Source organism: Lathyrus oleraceus, chromosome 2 (assembly GCF_024323335.1).
Source record: "Lathyrus oleraceus cultivar Zhongwan6 chromosome 2, CAAS_Psat_ZW6_1.0, whole genome shotgun sequence".
Lineage (NCBI taxonomy): Eukaryota > Viridiplantae > Streptophyta > Magnoliopsida > Fabales > Fabaceae > Lathyrus > Lathyrus oleraceus.
In genome coordinates this window covers 10,753,628-10,771,947 of record NC_066580.1, presented here as the reverse complement: position 1 = coordinate 10,771,947, position 18,320 = coordinate 10,753,628, and positions in this window count along the sequence as shown.

Genomic DNA, 18,320 nt, shown 5'->3' with positions numbered 1-18,320 from the left:
TTGTTGGTGTGTTTATTTCATGCTGTATATGTTTGTGTGGTGTGATTGTATCCCCTAGGTTTGCTAGACTCCGCGTAGTCTCGTTTGCATGTCAATTAAGGTAGCACGGTTCCTTCGTATAGGACTTCCTTTCTTGCTTGAGCTTTCCTAAAACACAAACAAACATTATCCCCTCTTAAGGATACGTCAACTCCTTCTACTACAGGTGAGTAAGTCTCCAAAGGTCGAGCATCCGGTAGATTGCGTAGTGACGTTATCCACTTAAAAAACATAAACCAACAGGAATAGTTTAGCCGAAATACGGCAACTCTGATTCTCATGTCCAGATGAGATACGTAGGCACGAGATGCGATGTCTTGTCGAGTTTGACTAACAACTAACACTAATCCTTGTTTGCTTTCGCCCTCGTTGCGATCCTTTCTCTCGCCCTCGTTGCGATCGAGACATTCTTTTCTCTCGCCCTCGTTGCGATTGAGACCTTCCCCTTCTCTTGCCCTAGTTGCAATCGGGACCCTTCTTCTTCCTGTGTCTTGTTGTGTGCTTGGAAGCTGATGTAAGTCCATCAAGTGGCATTCGGGTTCCAGTGTGCGTGTGTTTTGGTTCGGATGCTGATGTAAGCCCAGTGATTGGCATTCAGGCTCCCTGTTAGCCTTCTTGTGTGTGTTTTGGTTCGGATGCTGATGTAAGCCCAGTGATTGGCATTCAGGCTCCACGTTTGCCTTTGCCTGCGTTTGTTTGTGTGCGTGTTAGCCGAGCTACGAATGCTCTGATTCTCCTTCGTCCAAAGGAGATACGTATGCATAGGATGCGACATCCTAGCGAGCATGTGTCGTTTCCCCTGGTCGAACTACTTTGACTCTGATGTCTATGCCTGATAGACTAAGTAGGCCCAGGATACGATGTCCTGCCGAGTCAGTCTTGTGTGTTTTCTTGTGTCTCTTTCAGCCAGTGTGTGTGTTTGAGCAGCGTTTAGCAACCATTTTCCTTCCTATTGTGCGTGGATCCCGTCGAGTACGACGGATGCGTAGGGGTGCTAATACCTTCCCTTCGCATAACCGACTCCCGATCCCATTCTCTTTGGTCGCGAGACCACGTCTTTTCCAGGTTTACTCTGAGCGTTTCCTTTCCCTCTTTCGGGATAAATAACGCACGGTGGCGGCTCTGTTGTTCTTCGTTTCCCGCCGGTTTTTCGCGTAATGCGACAGCTGGCGACTCTGCTGGGGAAAACGAGAAGTTGACCTGTGCTGGTCCTTCTTCCCTAAGCGAGTCTCTCCTAGCGCTCTCTAGGTTAGGGTTTAGGTTGCTATTTGCTGTTAATTATTGTATGCATGATTATTATGTTGTATATATGTGCATATCTGTTTGCATGCATCATACTGCCATTAAGCTGCCCTCTGTGCAGGTGGTTCCTCTGTTTGGGGTGGGTGTTCTGAGTGGGGCTAAAACCCAGGCCCGAGTATACACCTAGGATTAGTGTGGTCTCACGTTCCTCATTTGCTATATTAGTATATTGTTGTAACGTGACATACCACAAGCCGGACGAGGTTCATTGGAGAGCTTTCCATTGTGGAATATTTCACTTTGGTTTAGTTATCTCTTCTGGGCTATTGACTCCGGTGACCGATCATTTCCCGGATCTTTGGTTTAGACGATCTTAAGAGAGCTACAATGGCACACCCGAAAGGGCAAACCCATTGAGTATCTCCGCCCGATTGTCGAGACTATTATCCGCCTTAGGATGACCTGATTAGAATTTACCTGTGAGGGGAGGGTGATTCTTACAGATGCATGTTCTGATGGTGACTTTGATGGTGACTTTTGGTTCCGTTGATCAGAGTCATATTTATAAGTCGGATTTATGGATCGTTATTTCTGGACGCCGGAGGTTTGACCCTGGTATTGATCAGAGGGTTCCGTTTATTTCGGATCCCTGGGCTGAATTTAAGGTTGCTCCGTTGGTGACTCGGCTCCTCAGATTGGGTTCAGATGACAGTTGACCAGTTGACTTTGGGGTTTCAGATGGTTGTGATCAGAGTTCGAGCCGAAGCTTCGATCCTGTGTCCAGATATGCACAGCTTGCCAGTCGTGTCTGCATCATGTGCATCATAGCATGTTTATTTTTCAAAAGAAACGCAATCAACAAAAAAAAAGAATCAATAAAAAATTGAAAAAAAAGAAAAAAAAAATGATCTCTGCATGCATATCATTTCTCAGGTACATTCCAGAGTCTGTTCACTGATAGATCTAGGTGCTCATTTACAGATGAAATTGTTGGTTTCACTCGGTACTCATTGCTCTTGTATACTGTGCCGTTGCTGCAGATTGCTTTTTTTTCGAAGATGAATCAGACTCTTTGAAGGCCCGAGAAATGATCATTATCATGTGCATCATATGCATTAGCATCATAATCATAACATGTTGCATAACAGGTGTTCTAGTTCGGACTTCTCACTCAGGCTCCTGTCTGAGACAGGATTGTTGATCATCGTCCGCACCGCAACCAGATCGAATCACCAGAGGAGTATGGATCAGGTTCAGACTGAGTTGGCTGAGATGAGGGCAAACATGGCCCTGTTCATGACCATGATGCAAGGGGTCGTTCAGGGGCAAGAGGAGCTGCGAGCCTTAGCCCAGAGACAGGAAGCCATGATTCTGCCACCCAGTCGTGCTTCACCAGAGGGGGTCCCCGTTAATGATCAAATTGCAGTTGTCACTATTCCCGTCAACAACTACGACGTGGATGATGATTTGAGGGGTATCATAGTCAATGGACAGCCTCTTGCTACAGAAACTGTTAATGTCAGAGCAACCCGTACTCCGGTTCGCCATCGTGGCTCTTCAAGTTCGTTGAATTCTAAGAAGCCATTCTCTGGGGCACCCAAAAGGGGAGAGAGTGAAACAAATGTTGTGCACCGGCGAGGGAGTGCGAACAGAGGACAATATCGTCAAGCTGCCGCTGTGACTATTCCAGCAACCCAACAGCAACAGGGAAGGCCAACTCAGCGGTATCAACATCAGCAACATCGTCCGCAACAGCAGGCTTACCAGCCTCCCTATGATAATCAAGCCGGTACAAGTAATGAGAGGAAGAGGGTCATTTTTGATCCGATCCCTATGTCTTACGCAGAGCTGTATCCCTCGTTGATAGAGCGGAACTTGATTACTCCCAGAGACCCGCCAGCTATACCCGTCAACCCTCGGTGGTGGTATAGGCCTGAGCAGCATTGTGTGTATCATTCGGGTGCTCCTGGTCATGATGTGGATAGTTGCTTTCAGTTGAAAATGAAGGTTCAAGACCTCGTGCAGTCAGGTATTCTGAACTTTGAAGACTTGGGTCCCCGTGTTAATCAAGCTTGAAGATAACAAGTCGCGGGCTGGCGTTGGCTTTTCTCCTGAGGTCTTCAACAAAGAGGGTTGATCAAAAGCAGAAGCTACTAATGCAAGAGATTCTGACAGTTGTTATCCCTGGTGGGATCTATCACAATTGGGTCACTGTGGGCGTTCCTACAGTTGTTCATAAGTCAGAGTAATAATCACTTTGTTTAAAAACCCTTCTCCCATGCCAAAAGGAGAAGTGATGACATTGTTGGCAACATTTTGTGCAATGATATTTTCATTCAAGTAAATGCATGTTAAACATTTGTTTTTCCAATTGTTTTCCCTTTTCGCTTTTTGCATGAAATTGGTGATCTCAAAAAACCCTAAAAACAGGAATAAAAGCAATCTTTTCATCTGCATAACGATTGTCTTGTTTGTTTTCCAAAAAGTTTTTCATATCGGAATCATTATGCAGGTTGTTTCTCAAACCCATTGAACATAATGATCGGACGTCATCTCCCAATTTTGAATTCCCTGTATTCGAAGTAGAAGAAGATGATGTTGAAGGGATTCCTGACGAGATTTCCCGACTTCTTGAGCAAGAAAAGAAGATCACTCAACTGCATCTCGAGAATCAGCAGAACAGCCAACTGGGGCATCAAAAAAAAATCAATAAAAAAAAAACAAAGAAAGAAAGGGTGCAAAAGAAATCAAAAGAAATCAAAAGCAAAATCAAAAGAAAAAACAAAGGAAAAATAACACCCTCAAAGTCCCAAGTTGACTGATGCTGAATTCGATCGAAAAGAAGAGATTAACTGCCAGGTGTCATGGTCAGTTATATCAGCAGAGAGTGACGAAAGCATTCGACTAGAAGGTCGAGTCTCGAGTTCTGAGAAAATGACCTTGTGCTCAAGAAAGTCTTGTCTTTCGTGCCCGATTCCAGGGGCAAGTGGACTCCAAGCTATGAACGTCCCTATGTTTTCAAGAGAGCCTTTTCAGGCGGTGCTTTGACACTTACAGCAATGGATGAAGAAGTTCACTCGTCCTGTGAATCCAGATGCAGTCAAGAAATACTTAGCCTAAACAAAAAAAAAAGCAAAACAGCTCGCTAAGTTGAACACCCCAAAGGGTAACTTAGGCAAAAAGGAGCGTCTCGGTGGATTGAAAACCCGAAAGGGCGATCCAGGCAAAAGTTAGAGACATTGAAAAAAGAATTTGCATCTCGCTAGATTGAGCACCTCACACCGGGGAAATCTAGGCAAAAATTAGGGATTTGGCAAGTAACTGCATCTTGACAAGACCGTGTTCTATATCTGTCATCCGCCAGGAATTCTCTATGCGTCGTCGACCGAAGCTCCGAATACATCGAGATTCAGAATGGTAGAGGAAAGGTCATTATGTTCAATGTAGCCCTCTCCAATATATATCACCGGTTTCAAACTTGTACAGATCCATGGGGTCTCGCCCTTTGCAGACTACCATTCCATCACATCGATTTGAGCTTTTACCCCATTATTTGCACTCTTATTTGTTTCAACTCAACAAATGTTTTGCATGTTTTAATTGATAAAGTATCATTGTTTTCAAAATAAACAAAATTTTTCACAAAATTGTTCTTAAACAAAGTGAACATTCACAATGATGAAAGGATACCTAGGAGACCCGCAGTGCTCTCCCAAGGATGGTATGATTACCGACGGGTAAGACAGTCGTTCGTATCTCGAGCATAACTGTATCTTTGTCCTGTAGAACCTTTTCATGGTCTCTCCTCAGCGAGGTTGCTCGGTGCAGTGTTGGTTGAAGTTGTTCATCTTCACGTCCCCGACAGTGCAACATGTTTTCTCCAAGTCTCTGTTAGCCCTATGGTGGGGTATCCCTAATATAGTGCTGTTTGAGCCCTATCGTGGGGCATCCCCAGCAAGGTTGTTGTTTTGGACATTATTGTGGGCCAGTTCTCAAGCAGTAGGTGTACTGAAGACTTCAATTTTCGTCTCTCCAGCAGAGCAGTCTTCTCCTCTCCCTAGCACGGATGCTTTTCTGCAACGATTCGGTATTTGGAGGATTGACGTCTCAGTATTCCGTCATTTTCTCAGGTAGGTCCTCAGCAGAGTGGTTGACATGAGGAACTTCATCGATGCCTATCTATTTTCACCAGAGATCTGGCTGATTCTTGGTATCTCTGTTCTCCAGCATGAGTGAGAAGCCAGTGCTCTCCCTACAGAGTTTTCATCAAGCACATTTCCTCAGCAGAGTCTCCCCACAGAGTGGAGTATTTGATCAGTGGGCTCCCTAGCGGGGTTTTCATTCACTTTGCATTTTGCATGTAGTGATCATTGCATCCCCAAAATCGCGTAGCATTTCCATTCATAATGGAGCATTACGCCATAGAAAAAGTCAAACATATGCATTCATGTGTTAACCCGATCAGACCGTCTCCCCGGCAGAGGCAGCTTCTTGTTCGACGTCTGTACAGCACTTTCGCTACAGTTGCTCCTGACGGCACTCAGGATTGGTACCCCCAGAGAGGTTTATTTCCTCATCCGTGGTGAAAGAAAAACCTGGTCCTACCAAGTGGTCTCCTAGCAGATGTGGGTGTGTCTAATCTCCCCACGTAAAGTAAACCCCTTAAGCAGAAAGTGTCTACCATTTCCTTCTGCGCTCCCCACTGAGTTACATCCTCGTGGATGACGGTTGCTTCCGTTCCCTCCCTAATGGGATGGGTTTTCCCTATTGAGTTCTTTCCTCATTAGGATGAGTCTTGATTCAGTTTGCCTTTTTGGATCGATCCTAAATTGGCTTCTTGTTGACTGTCTCTTGTGTTGCCCTGGGGCATGAATGAATAGTGTCTCACTAACCGGTACCCATTCATCTTATCCTCAGCGGAATTTGTGGGCTTCTACCTACAAACCGGTAGTTGTAAGTCCTATCTTTGTGGTTTTCTACCCAACCGGTAGTTGTAAAATCCCACTTTCATCCCCTAGCAGAGGTAACCTTTGCGGTTCATTCTGTCGGTGGTTTTCTACCTACAAGCTGGTAGTTGTAAAATCCCACTTTCATCCCCTAGCAGAGGTAACCTTTGCGGTTCATTCTGTCGGTGGTTTTCTACCTACAAGCTGGTAGTTGTAAAATCCCACTTTCATCCCCTAGCAGAGGTAACCTTTGCGGTTCATTCTGTCGGTGGTTTTCTACCTGCCAACCGGTAGTTGTAAAATCCCACTTTCATCCCCTAGCAGAGGTAACCTTTGTGGTTCATTCTGTCGGTTGGCTTCTACCTACGAACCGGTAGCTGTAAGTCCTATCTTTGTGGTTTTCTACCTACTAGCTGGTAGTTGTAAAATCCCACGTTCTCCCCTTGGTGGAGTTAACCCTTTGCGATCACCCTAGTTGATGACGGTTACTGTTTCCCTGGTTTTCTGCCTACAAGCCGGTAGATGTAATCCCCTCTTTGCAGTTATCAGTATCCAGTTTGCGGTATTGATATTCTTTTCCCTCTGGATACTTGCCTTGATCAAGCAGTATTGTCCCCAGTGGGTCTTCCCCTTCCTTTTGGATACTTGCTCCGAGTAAGCAACTTTATCCCCTTTTGATTGGTCATCTTTTGCATACCTATTCCTGGTACCCCGATGCCTTTCTTTTCGGTCGTTTATCCATTTAACAACCTATAACCCGGTTATGGATAATCTTCCATGCGAGTGTATTATCTACGTTCTGACGGCTATAGATAATATATCTCATGCACTCTCTGGTCAGTCTTTTGATTGTTTTCTCCAGCAGAGTAAGATTTGTATTCCTCGTGGAACGGATGTCCATCCTTTAACAAGTTTGCCTTTGCACTCTTCAGGATGATGTCAGTCGCTTATCCATTTAACAACCTGCAACCCGGTTATGGATAATCTTCCATGCAAGTGTATTATCTACGTTTTGACGGCTATAGATAATATATCTCATGCACTCGTTGGTCAGTCTTTTGATTGTTTTCCCCAGCTGAGTAAGATTCGTATTCCTTGTGGAATCGAATGTCCATCCTTTAACAAGTTTGCTTTCGCTCTCTTCAGGATGATGTCGGTTGATCTATCCATCTAACAACCTCCAATCCGGTTATGGATAATCTTCCATGCGAGTCTATTATCTACGTTTTGACGGCTATAGATAATACGTCTCATGCGCTCTTGGGTCGAAGTCGTCCTCCCCAGTCGAGTAAGATTCGTATTCCTTGTGGAATCGAATGTCCATCCTTTAACAAGACTGCTTTTCTAGCCCTCTTCAAGATGTTGAGTGTTTTGGAACACAAACCAATTCACGCTTTGGTCGGTCACCCGTTTTCTGCCTACAACCCAGCATCCTTGGTGTTCCTTCCTGTCTACTCTCTGTCACGTCCTTCCTTCCCTAGTGAAAAGCTTCCTCCTCTCCGTTGGTGTCGATAAACGTCGAGTTTTTTCCGATCATCCGTTGATGATTTGGTTGAGTTTTCTCCTTCTCCGTTGGTGTCGATAAACGTCGAGTTTTTCCTATGCGTCCGTTGGCGTATAGTTGATATCTTTCCCCACAGGGTCTTCCCCAGTTGAACCTCCTCTCCGTTGGTGTCGATAAACGTCGAGTTTTTCCCCATCATCCATTGATGATTTGGTTGTGTTCGCTCTCCCTAGAAGAGTCCTCCTCTCCGTTGGTGTCGATAAACGTCGAGTTTTTCCTAGTCGTCCGATGATGTCTAGTTGCTTATTCCCTACAGATCATTTGGTAATACCATATGATTCCCCTCAGAGTTTTCTCCTCTCCGTTGGTGTCGATAAACGTCGAGTTTTTCCTATTCGTCCTATGACGTCTAGTTGTACCCTTCCCCAAGTGGATTTACCTCCCCGTTGGTTTCGATAAACGTCGAGTTTTTCCTATTCGTCCTATGACGTCTAGTTGTACCCTTCCCCAAGTGGATTTACCTCCCCGTTGGTTTCGATAAACATTGTGTTTTTCTCATTCGTCCGATGACGTCTGATTGTATACCCTATTCCCAGTCATTCATTAATGTCTGGTTGATTTCCCAGCCAGAATCCCCAGTAGACGTCCTATTTGGTGTCCGGTTGTGGTCTCCCTTTCGTCCTATGACGTCTGGCTGAGTTTTCTCCTTCTCCGTTGGTGTCGATAAACGTTGAGTCTCCCTTTCGTCCTATGACGTCTGGCTGAGTTTTCTCCTTCTCCGTTGGTGTCGATAAACGTTGAGTCTCCCTTTCGTCCTATGACGTCTGGCTGAGTTTTCTCCTTCTCCGTTGGTGTCGATAAACGTTGAGTCTCCCTTTCGTCCTATGACGTCTGGCTGAGTTTTCTCCTTCTCCGTTGGTGTCGATAAACGTCGAGCTTCTCCCTTTCGTCCTATGACGTCTGGTCGAGTCTTCCCATTCATCCGATGATGTCTGGTTACCTCTCCGTTGGTCTTGGTAAACGTGGAGTTTTTCCCCATTTCGTCCGCTGACGTATGGTTGTATCTCTCTTCCCATTCATCCGATGATGTCTGGCTACCTCTCCGTTGGTTTTGGTAAACGTTGAGTTTTTCCCCATTACGTCCGCTGACGTATGGTTGTATCCTTTCCTGGTTATCCCCAGTAGAGTTGATTTACCTCTCCGTTGGTCTTGGTAAACGTTGAGTTTTTCCTAGTTGTCCGCTGGCACCTAGTTGAAATTTCTGTTCCCATTCATCGTGTGTCGATGTCTGGATGTGCTTTACCCTGAAAAGATAGAAAAACAAGAAAAATTTCCCAGCATTGCAAATTTCTACGGTTCTTGGTATTCAATCCCTGTTTACCCTGAAAGTCTGACAGCCGTTGCTCTCATCCATTCGGGTTCCCAGTTGATTGAATAGGGGCAGCTGTAGCACCTCAAATTTGCACCCTACCATTGAATACATTCATTTCATGTTAGGTCATAGCATTAACAGTGTCCACTGCATAACATTGCATTGTCCATTTGCCCAAGTGCAAGCTCAATTGATGGATTGGGTCAGAATGATCAGGAGAATCAGTCAATCAAGCAAGTGAGTGCCATTTTCATTGGGACAAGGCCCTAGGGTTGATTTATCAAGCTCATATGGTTCAAGGATCATTTTTAGGTGGTTTGGCCAAGGGTTGGATGCTCAGAAGTCACCAGTCATTGTTCAGTCAACCAGAAACCCTAGAAAGTCAACTGTGGTCAACTGTGCCCGATTTTATGGATTGGAAGGTGGGAAATGGTTTGAAAGGCCTCATTCATGTCCATATGAGTCTCATTTGACATATCAAAGACCAAGGATGAAGATTGGGAGGTCAGACAGAAAATTTCCAAAAATAGCAGGTGACCTGTAATTTCAGCTGCCCAAAATGGAAACTTTTTCTCCTTAAAATAACTTCATCATACAAGCTTCAAATGGAATTTTGTCCAACATGAGAGTTGAAGATCTTGAGCTCACCTTTCCAAAAAGTCCAAGAACTCAAAAATACCATGTGTGGTTTGCAAGATATGGCTCAGTGAATTTCAAAAAAGACCCGTAATCAGGAGACCATAACTTCCACATGGATTGTCCAAATTGCAAGTTCTTTATATGCACAAACTCCATTTAATATGTACTTTCATGGTGCATAATTGGATTTCTTTGAAAATGCTTCATGCAAAAGGCCATTTTTAAAGTGAAACAATTAAAAGTGAGGGGCAAAATGGTCCAAAATGCAAAGTATGAGGAATTTGGGCATGAGACCTATGCCATTAGCTTCCAAATGATATTTGCAACTTGTTCAAAGTGAGAAATTGCTGCTACAATGCTTCTAACCATTCAAGGGCATAAAGGCCAAAGGCATTACAAAGCTACATTTGCTAATTCACTATTTTTTGCTAATTATGATTTAAGTGGGATTATGGGCATGATATATAAACTTAATCTCTAACAGAATTTCAGAGACTAATCACAATTTACAATCACAATTCAGAAATAAAAAAAAAGCAAAAACTCTCTAATTCTCTCATTTTTCCATTTTTTCACCAAGAACCTCTTGCACTAATTCATCCAATCCTATCAACTTTTGTGGAATTTCTCTGTTGATTTTCAACTTGCAGGTATTACTGCACTTCTGTTGAAGGAGATCGAAGGAAAATCGTGGCTGATTCTTGCTGTGGTGAAACCTGCATCTTCAAATTGCAGTCGGTGATTCGTGTTGATCCGTGCACCTTCGAGCTACAAGAACATCACTACACGCCTTCTTGATCATCATACTCGATCTGTTTTGCTGAATCGAAGCTCAAATCTCGCGAACTCCATTGCTGCTAGCTCCAAGAAAGGTTGGATTTCGAAACCGTCGAGCGTCTCAATTAGCTTAGGGATTCTGTAGTATGTTCATTGTAGAGTACTCTTGAACTTCTGGATTGTAATTTCGTGACGAATTGGTTGAGATATTTTTGTTTGAAGTTCGTACGCGTAAACCTATTTCCATCGATTCACTTCATATACGAATTTCTGGATAAAATCGCTGGCATATTTGTAATCCTGAGTTAACGCCGGTTCGATCGGTATACGATTTAGGGATTTTCGTTAAAATTTGTTCGTAACTGGATTTGATGATGAAGAATAGCGATGAAGCTTGAAGAACTTCTGCAGAAATCGCGTTTGATCTTGAACGCTTGGCTCCGTTTCAAAATTTCTGTTTCTTGAACGCCAGAGCCAATAGGAGATTGCCACATCGTTTAAGTCACACGACCGCGTTTTGGTCCAGCGTGTGTTATTTACAGCATTGCCATTTCATTCAACTTAATTAATTAATTCATATAACTCCAAAATAATTATCCAATAATTATTTCAAAACTTCAAAAAATCATAAAATGACCAATATTAATCCAATTAATCTGAGACTTTTTTTGTTAATCTCCATTTTTAATCTACTTTTTTTTAGGCATAAAAATGTAAATTGTGCTTGGTGGAATTTTAAATGGTGAATTGATTTTTGACATGTATGATATAATTGCATGTTTTGCTATTTTAATTGTGAAATCACCATGCCTGCTCCAAATGACTTGAAATTTTAGGTGTAGATTCTTAGCACTCTTCTGGAATTTTTGGTATATGATTTGTATTTTTTGGACCTCTGGTCTTTTAGATATGATTTATTGAACTTGAGCGTGGAAACATGTGACACAATATGATATGTTGAGTTCCCTGATTTTTTTGCCATGATTCCCCTTGGCCTATGGCCTTAATTTTTTGCATGAGATGTCCTTACTATGTTAACATTCACTAGGATTTTTCGTGGATTTTTATAATCCATTTCTTAATTGATTAGGATTTTTGAGTGATGCCTAGCATTTTAGGGCTTTACTTGTGTAACCTTTTGTATATATGTTGCCATATCCTCATACCTTACCCTATGATAATGAAAATTGGTAGAGTGTTTCTTAACACATTAAGCTACAAATTGGCTTTGGTCCCATCCATTTACCATTTAATTTCACTGTTTACCATTTGATTGAAGTTAGCATACATTTTGTAGCTTCATTTGATTGTGTTTTTGCATGCCTTGTCATGTTGATTTAATTGACATAGTTCCACTAGGCCAAATTGTATGAAAATTGACATGTAGCTTGTTGAATGTCCTCTGTTTAGGATATAATTTTTGTGGAATTTTCTATGCTGTTTTGGTATTTTTTTGGATGTAATCATTCTGGTTGTCCATATGTGATTCTACATTGCTTACTTTGCCTTAATTTGTGCATAAAATGAAATTGGTGTATGGTTTGGATATGAGACCAATTGGGATCCCTTTGTAATTGAATTATCTTGGTTTTGATTATGATTTGCTTGCTGTTTTAGGATTTTTCCATCCTTTGGACCCTAGGCTTGGCCTAGTGGTCTAGTTACTTATGTTTGAGCTTGACTTTGACTTTTCAGGTTAAAAAGCTAATGCCTTAAGGAGGTTGATACATGATTGAGTTGAATTCATTTGACTAATTGTTTGTTTTGTAGGGCTTGGTTCACTTGACCTTTGTGCTAGGCACATGATGTACATCATTGTTTGATTGTTGATTGATTCTTAATGTTGTTGTTTTGTTTATGTCGGGATGCTGATTCTGTTTGACTGTTTCCAGGTACCCCTAGTTGCTCAGTTCTCTTAAGAACTTGCATTGCTTTGCTTATAAGCAATTGGCATTGAGGTATAGAACCTTCTTCTTCATGTAGTCTGGAGACCCGGCGGTTATTTGGCCGGGCAAACTGTCTGAAGTCCTCCTTAAGAGGCAATGCTTGTGTATGTTTATATTTGTCCCAAGCAGGAAAAGTCCTCATTTGAGGCAATTGGTGGAAGGTAGGGATAAGCAATCTATCCCCCACTATTCTGTGAGTCTTCTCCTTGCTCCCATTACATGGTTGTAGCATTGAGATCCAAACCCAAGATCTATCGAGTCCAATTGGGGAAAGAGTTCCATCTTTCTGAACTCCCCCACATTCTTATATTTACATGCTCTCTCGGACTTGAGATAGAAGCAATGAGGCACACCCCTCATCACCTTTCATCTAGCTTCACCTTAGCCCCTCAATGGCAAGGTTAAGAGCTAACCTGACCCCGATACAGAGGCTTGTTTGTTGAGGTTGATATGACCCCTCGACTAAAGCCTAACCCTGATGTTTGAGCCCCTTGTTGGTGTGTTTATTTCATGCTGTATATGTTTGTGTGGTGTGATTGTATCCCCTAGGTTTGCTAGACTCCGCGTAGTCTCGTTTGCATGTCAATTAAGGTAGCACGGTTCCTTCGTATAGGACTTCCTTTCTTGCTTGAGCTTTCCTAAAACACAAACAAACATTATCCCCTCTTAAGGATACGTCAACTCCTTCTACTACAGGTGAGTAAGTCTCCAAAGGTCGAGCATCCGGTAGATTGCGTAGTGACGTTATCCACTTAAAAAACATAAACCAACAGGAATAGTTTAGCCGAAATACGGCAACTCTGATTCTCATGTCCAGATGAGATACGTAGGCACGAGATGCGATGTCTTGTCGAGTTTGACTAACAACTAACACTAATCCTTGTTTGCTTTCGCCCTCGTTGCGATCCTTTCTCTCGCCCTCGTTGCGATCGAGACATTCTTTTCTCTCGCCCTCGTTGCGATTGAGACCTTCCCCTTCTCTTGCCCTAGTTGCAATCGGGACCCTTCTTCTTCCTGTGTCTTGTTGTGTGCTTGGAAGCTGATGTAAGTCCATCAAGTGGCATTCGGGTTCCAGTGTGCGTGTGTTTTGGTTCGGATGCTGATGTAAGCCCAGTGATTGGCATTCAGGCTCCCTGTTAGCCTTCTTGTGTGTGTTTTGGTTCGGATGCTGATGTAAGCCCAGTGATTGGCATTCAGGCTCCACGTTTGCCTTTGCCTGCGTTTGTTTGTGTGCGTGTTAGCCGAGCTACGAATGCTCTGATTCTCCTTCGTCCAAAGGAGATACGTATGCATAGGATGCGACATCCTAGCGAGCATGTGTCGTTTCCCCTGGTCGAACTACTTTGACTCTGATGTCTATGCCTGATAGACTAAGTAGGCCCAGGATACGATGTCCTGCCGAGTCAGTCTTGTGTGTTTTCTTGTGTCTCTTTCAGCCAGTGTGTGTGTTTGAGCAGCGTTTAGCAACCATTTTCCTTCCTATTGTGCGTGGATCCCGTCGAGTACGACGGATGCGTAGGGGTGCTAATACCTTCCCTTCGCATAACCGACTCCCGATCCCATTCTCTTTGGTCGCGAGACCACGTCTTTTCCAGGTTTACTCTGAGCGTTTCCTTTCCCTCTTTCGGGATAAATAACGCACGGTGGCGGCTCTGTTGTTCTTCGTTTCCCGCCGGTTTTTCGCGTAATGCGACACCATGCATATATATACTTCATACATGCATCATTCTCTAGTAAGGCTTTTAGAGTGAGCAAAACCTACATGAATCCAGGATTTTAAAGCATCTCATCACCTTCAATTCAATATATGCATACACATAATCAAACAGAAATTCAATATCTAATGCAATTGGTCCTTGACAACAGCGCCAAAAACTTGATGCAATCGCAAGTGCATGGCTGACGCGAAGTAATAAAATACATATTGAACCACATAGACCAATGGTTTAAGTACTTAATTCTTATACTATCGATGTATATCTAGAAAATCAAAAGGATATTTTTTTAGTAAACAACTTGAATGGAAAAGTAATTAAATAGAAATAGCGGAAGAATCACTTATGTACCAAATTAGGGCAAACAGGACCCGGGGTTACAGTTCATGTTTCTAACACAATCATACAATCCTTATCACACCTATTGTGATTCTTTTGCATAAATTATAGAAAATAGATATATTTGAGCATTACTTATTTTCGTCAGTGCATTTCCCATATCATTGATGAATAATCCGTCGGCTTTCACATCGTCCGGATTATTATTCGATAAGTCATTGCTTTTGCTTAGCTATATGTTTTCTCAAAAAAATTCGTCGGCTTTTGCATCGTCCAGATTAGGCATTTAAAAATTTGTGCTCTAGTATTGACACATATCCTTTCAGACTATGATCGATACCTGAGAATCACTTACTTTCATAATGAAGTTGGAATGCATGCACTTAGATTATAAAATATGTTTAATTAAAATTCTTGAAATCGATAGTAATAAATCATACGATAGGCCATCAAAAAATCCCCATAACCCCTAGTCCTTAGGATATACTCACTCATGGTGAAGGTAAACATAACCACACAGATATTCATCATCAAACTCATATCAATCAAACAAAACAGATGAACAATATAAAGAGAATGAATAGAAAACATGAATTGAATTATAAATTTGTTCCAAAAATTGCTCCCTTGGAGACTTGAGTTACAAAGAAAAAGTAGAAAAATAGAAACTTGAAACTAGGAGAAAAATTGAAAACTTGGTAACCCTAAACTCTTAACAGGCTATGAGTTTTATAGGGGAAAATTGAAAGTGTAAAATATCCTTGATTCAATGCAAAATAATCAGATATGCTTCATATCCAATCATGTCTAAGAGCCACAACTAAGAAGAAATCTTCTCATTTATAGATGCAAAACAAAAACATGGACTTTCTCTCGCCTCCCTACTATGGCCCGTAGCAACTGCTACGGGTGGCTGCTAGCAGGTCACTACCTTTGTGCTCCAAAAACAACAAATGATGGGGATTTGGGTGTCATGCTACTACGGTCTGTAGCAACTACTACGGGTGGCTGTAGCAGTTCCCTGACTTTAGTACTAGAGAAATTTCCACAATGTCGTTTTCGCTTCGTTTCACTTGCCTTTGATCCCCTTATCTTGGATGCTCATTAGACCCTGGAATTCAAAATAAAACATAAACTAAAGCATAAAACATGACAAATGAAAGGAAATCGAACAAAATGCGGTAAAATAGTAAAGAAAAACTACTATAAAGAACAATACAAAGACCACTTATCATATACCATAATTGGAATTTAAGTATAAGAATCGGGGAAGTCTATACTTTAGACTCTAGGAAGTATACAATTTAGACTTTGGGAAGTCTACAAATTGGACTCAATTAATGGAAAAGGGAGTTAAAACGGAGAACAATACTTTAAATAGATTCTTATAAAGGTGTTTTTAATTATTCCCTTCAAATTTTACTATCTTTTGAATTGTAAACTTTAGGTGATGTTTTATTTCGTGGGAGAAATTGTCCCTTCCTTGTGTGGCTAACTATCATCTCTCCTAAATTTTTTGTTGAGGGATACTGTGTTGGCTTCCATTGCATTCTCTTTGTCTTTCCCGTCCCTATCATTCTACAAGGCTTTGTGTATCCTCTAGGCTCTAGCCAAATCAACACATATCATCACCGGCTCGTTATTGACGTTATGATATTTAATCTTTAGGTGGATTGGAGAATCCAACACATCCCGTGTCATCATAAAAGTTTGCTTCTGATTCAGTTCTAATTGCTTTTACAAGGGACTACCATATATTTGAGACTAACATTTTTGGTGCTTCTCATTTCTCCAAGGCTAACCATTAGTTTTATGTACTTTCATGGGTGAGTTACTATTTCGTTAGAGGCTTGCGGGTCTGATCCCTCGTATGGTGACAATTTTTCTCTTTTCAGATTGAACTTTTCCATAATCAATTTTCCTCCTCGAAAAGCAATTCTCTTAGAAGCTATAATTCCTAGCTTATGAGTTTAGTAGAATCAATTCTACATTTATTATATTTTATTTGTTACAACTCTTTTTAATTTTCCTGCTTTATCCTCTTTAATTTTCACCAATTACTTCTCTTCATTTTGATTTGTATTAGAATTTATTATCATTTTGGTAATTATACATTCAAAATCAATTTTGATAAAAACTACCCAAACAACATTTAAAATAAGAATCACACACACACACACACACACACACACACACACACACACACACACACACACATATATATATATATATATATATATATATATATATATATATATATATATATATATATATATATATATATATATATATATATATATATTATCGTATGTAAACATAAATATATTCTACTAAACTTAATTCTTCTAAAATCAATTCTACTAATTCAATTCTTTCAAAACTAATTTTGTCCACCGCCAATTCAAACACACACTATGTTTGGAAATCTGTAAAAATCACGACAATACCGTGCAGTTTATAAAAGCTACCAATAATAGCTTCTGAAAATTACGGTGGATAAGCTATAAACGTACGGTGGCGGTGGCCCACCATGTTTCCGAAGTCAAACTTAATAATTTTTCATATTGAGTTTAAACACACACTTAATAGTTTTCGATATTGAGTTTTTATCTACAAATAATTCTTTGGAAAAAATATCGAAAAAAAAAGTTGTAAACAATGGTGGGGTGATATGAGTACAATACAATATTCTTTTCCATTCTCTTTTCTCTCATGCATGTGTTATGTGCAGAGTCAAAATAGAGGAAATTTAAACAGAAAAATATTTTCTTTATTTTAATACAATCCTATGTGAGAGACTACTAGTACGCCAACTTTCTATAAATTCCTTCTTTTTGTCCTACCACTTTGCATTGCATGTCCCCTTTCATATCCATATCCATGCCAACATCATCTATATCAGTAGGGTCAACTTCGTTTATGACTTTTGATTGATATTTAATTAAGATTATACAAAAATAACAAGACAATTGGAAACAAGTTACGCTACTACTCCTTTTTTGGTGGAAAACCCAAACCTCTTAAATACTACATTGATTTTCCTAGATGAAACAAATTTATTATGCATGAGCCTTTGCACTCTCTGTAAAAGATCAACTGCTTCAAGTGCTAGAAAAGCGAAGGTGTCAAAGAAAAATGGTATGAAAGCATGTTGATTATTGAAATACATTTTCTCATGATTGGCCACTTTACTTGAAGAGGCTTTGAGAGCTGTTTCTCCCACAGTAAAACCGGTAGGCCTTAGTCTCACCAACGGGGAAACTCCGGTCAAGTCGACACATGCATGTTTCCCTTATACCCACCCATACACCAGAACATCGGTTGAACTAAGAGTCGATCTCCCCTCCTGTGGGCCAGTTAAGAAATTCACAGGATCCTCTTTCTTCATAGATACCCTTGCACACTTAAATATATTAAAGAGGACATCCCTAACAAATTCATATCGGTATGAATCCTGGAAGCTCATTGCAATGAATAACATGCTCCCAAATGTATCTAAGAACGTCTTGCAGAAAACAAGGAAAACCTAATCAACAGGAAATAAGGGAATCATACTCTGATATTTAATAATGGTATGGTATTGTACCATACACATATGTTAGCCTAGACCATCAATAGATAGCAAGAAGGAAATCTTGAGCAATTGTTGCTTGCAAACAATCAGAGACTACTTTTTGTCTTGTAGTCATGTCAAACTTTACATCCATATCCAAAACACTTTTACTAAAAAGGGAACTCGCCAAAACATGTTGTGCTTTAGGAAGGACATTGTCCTTTCTAGTAAAACCACTAAGGTCAAAA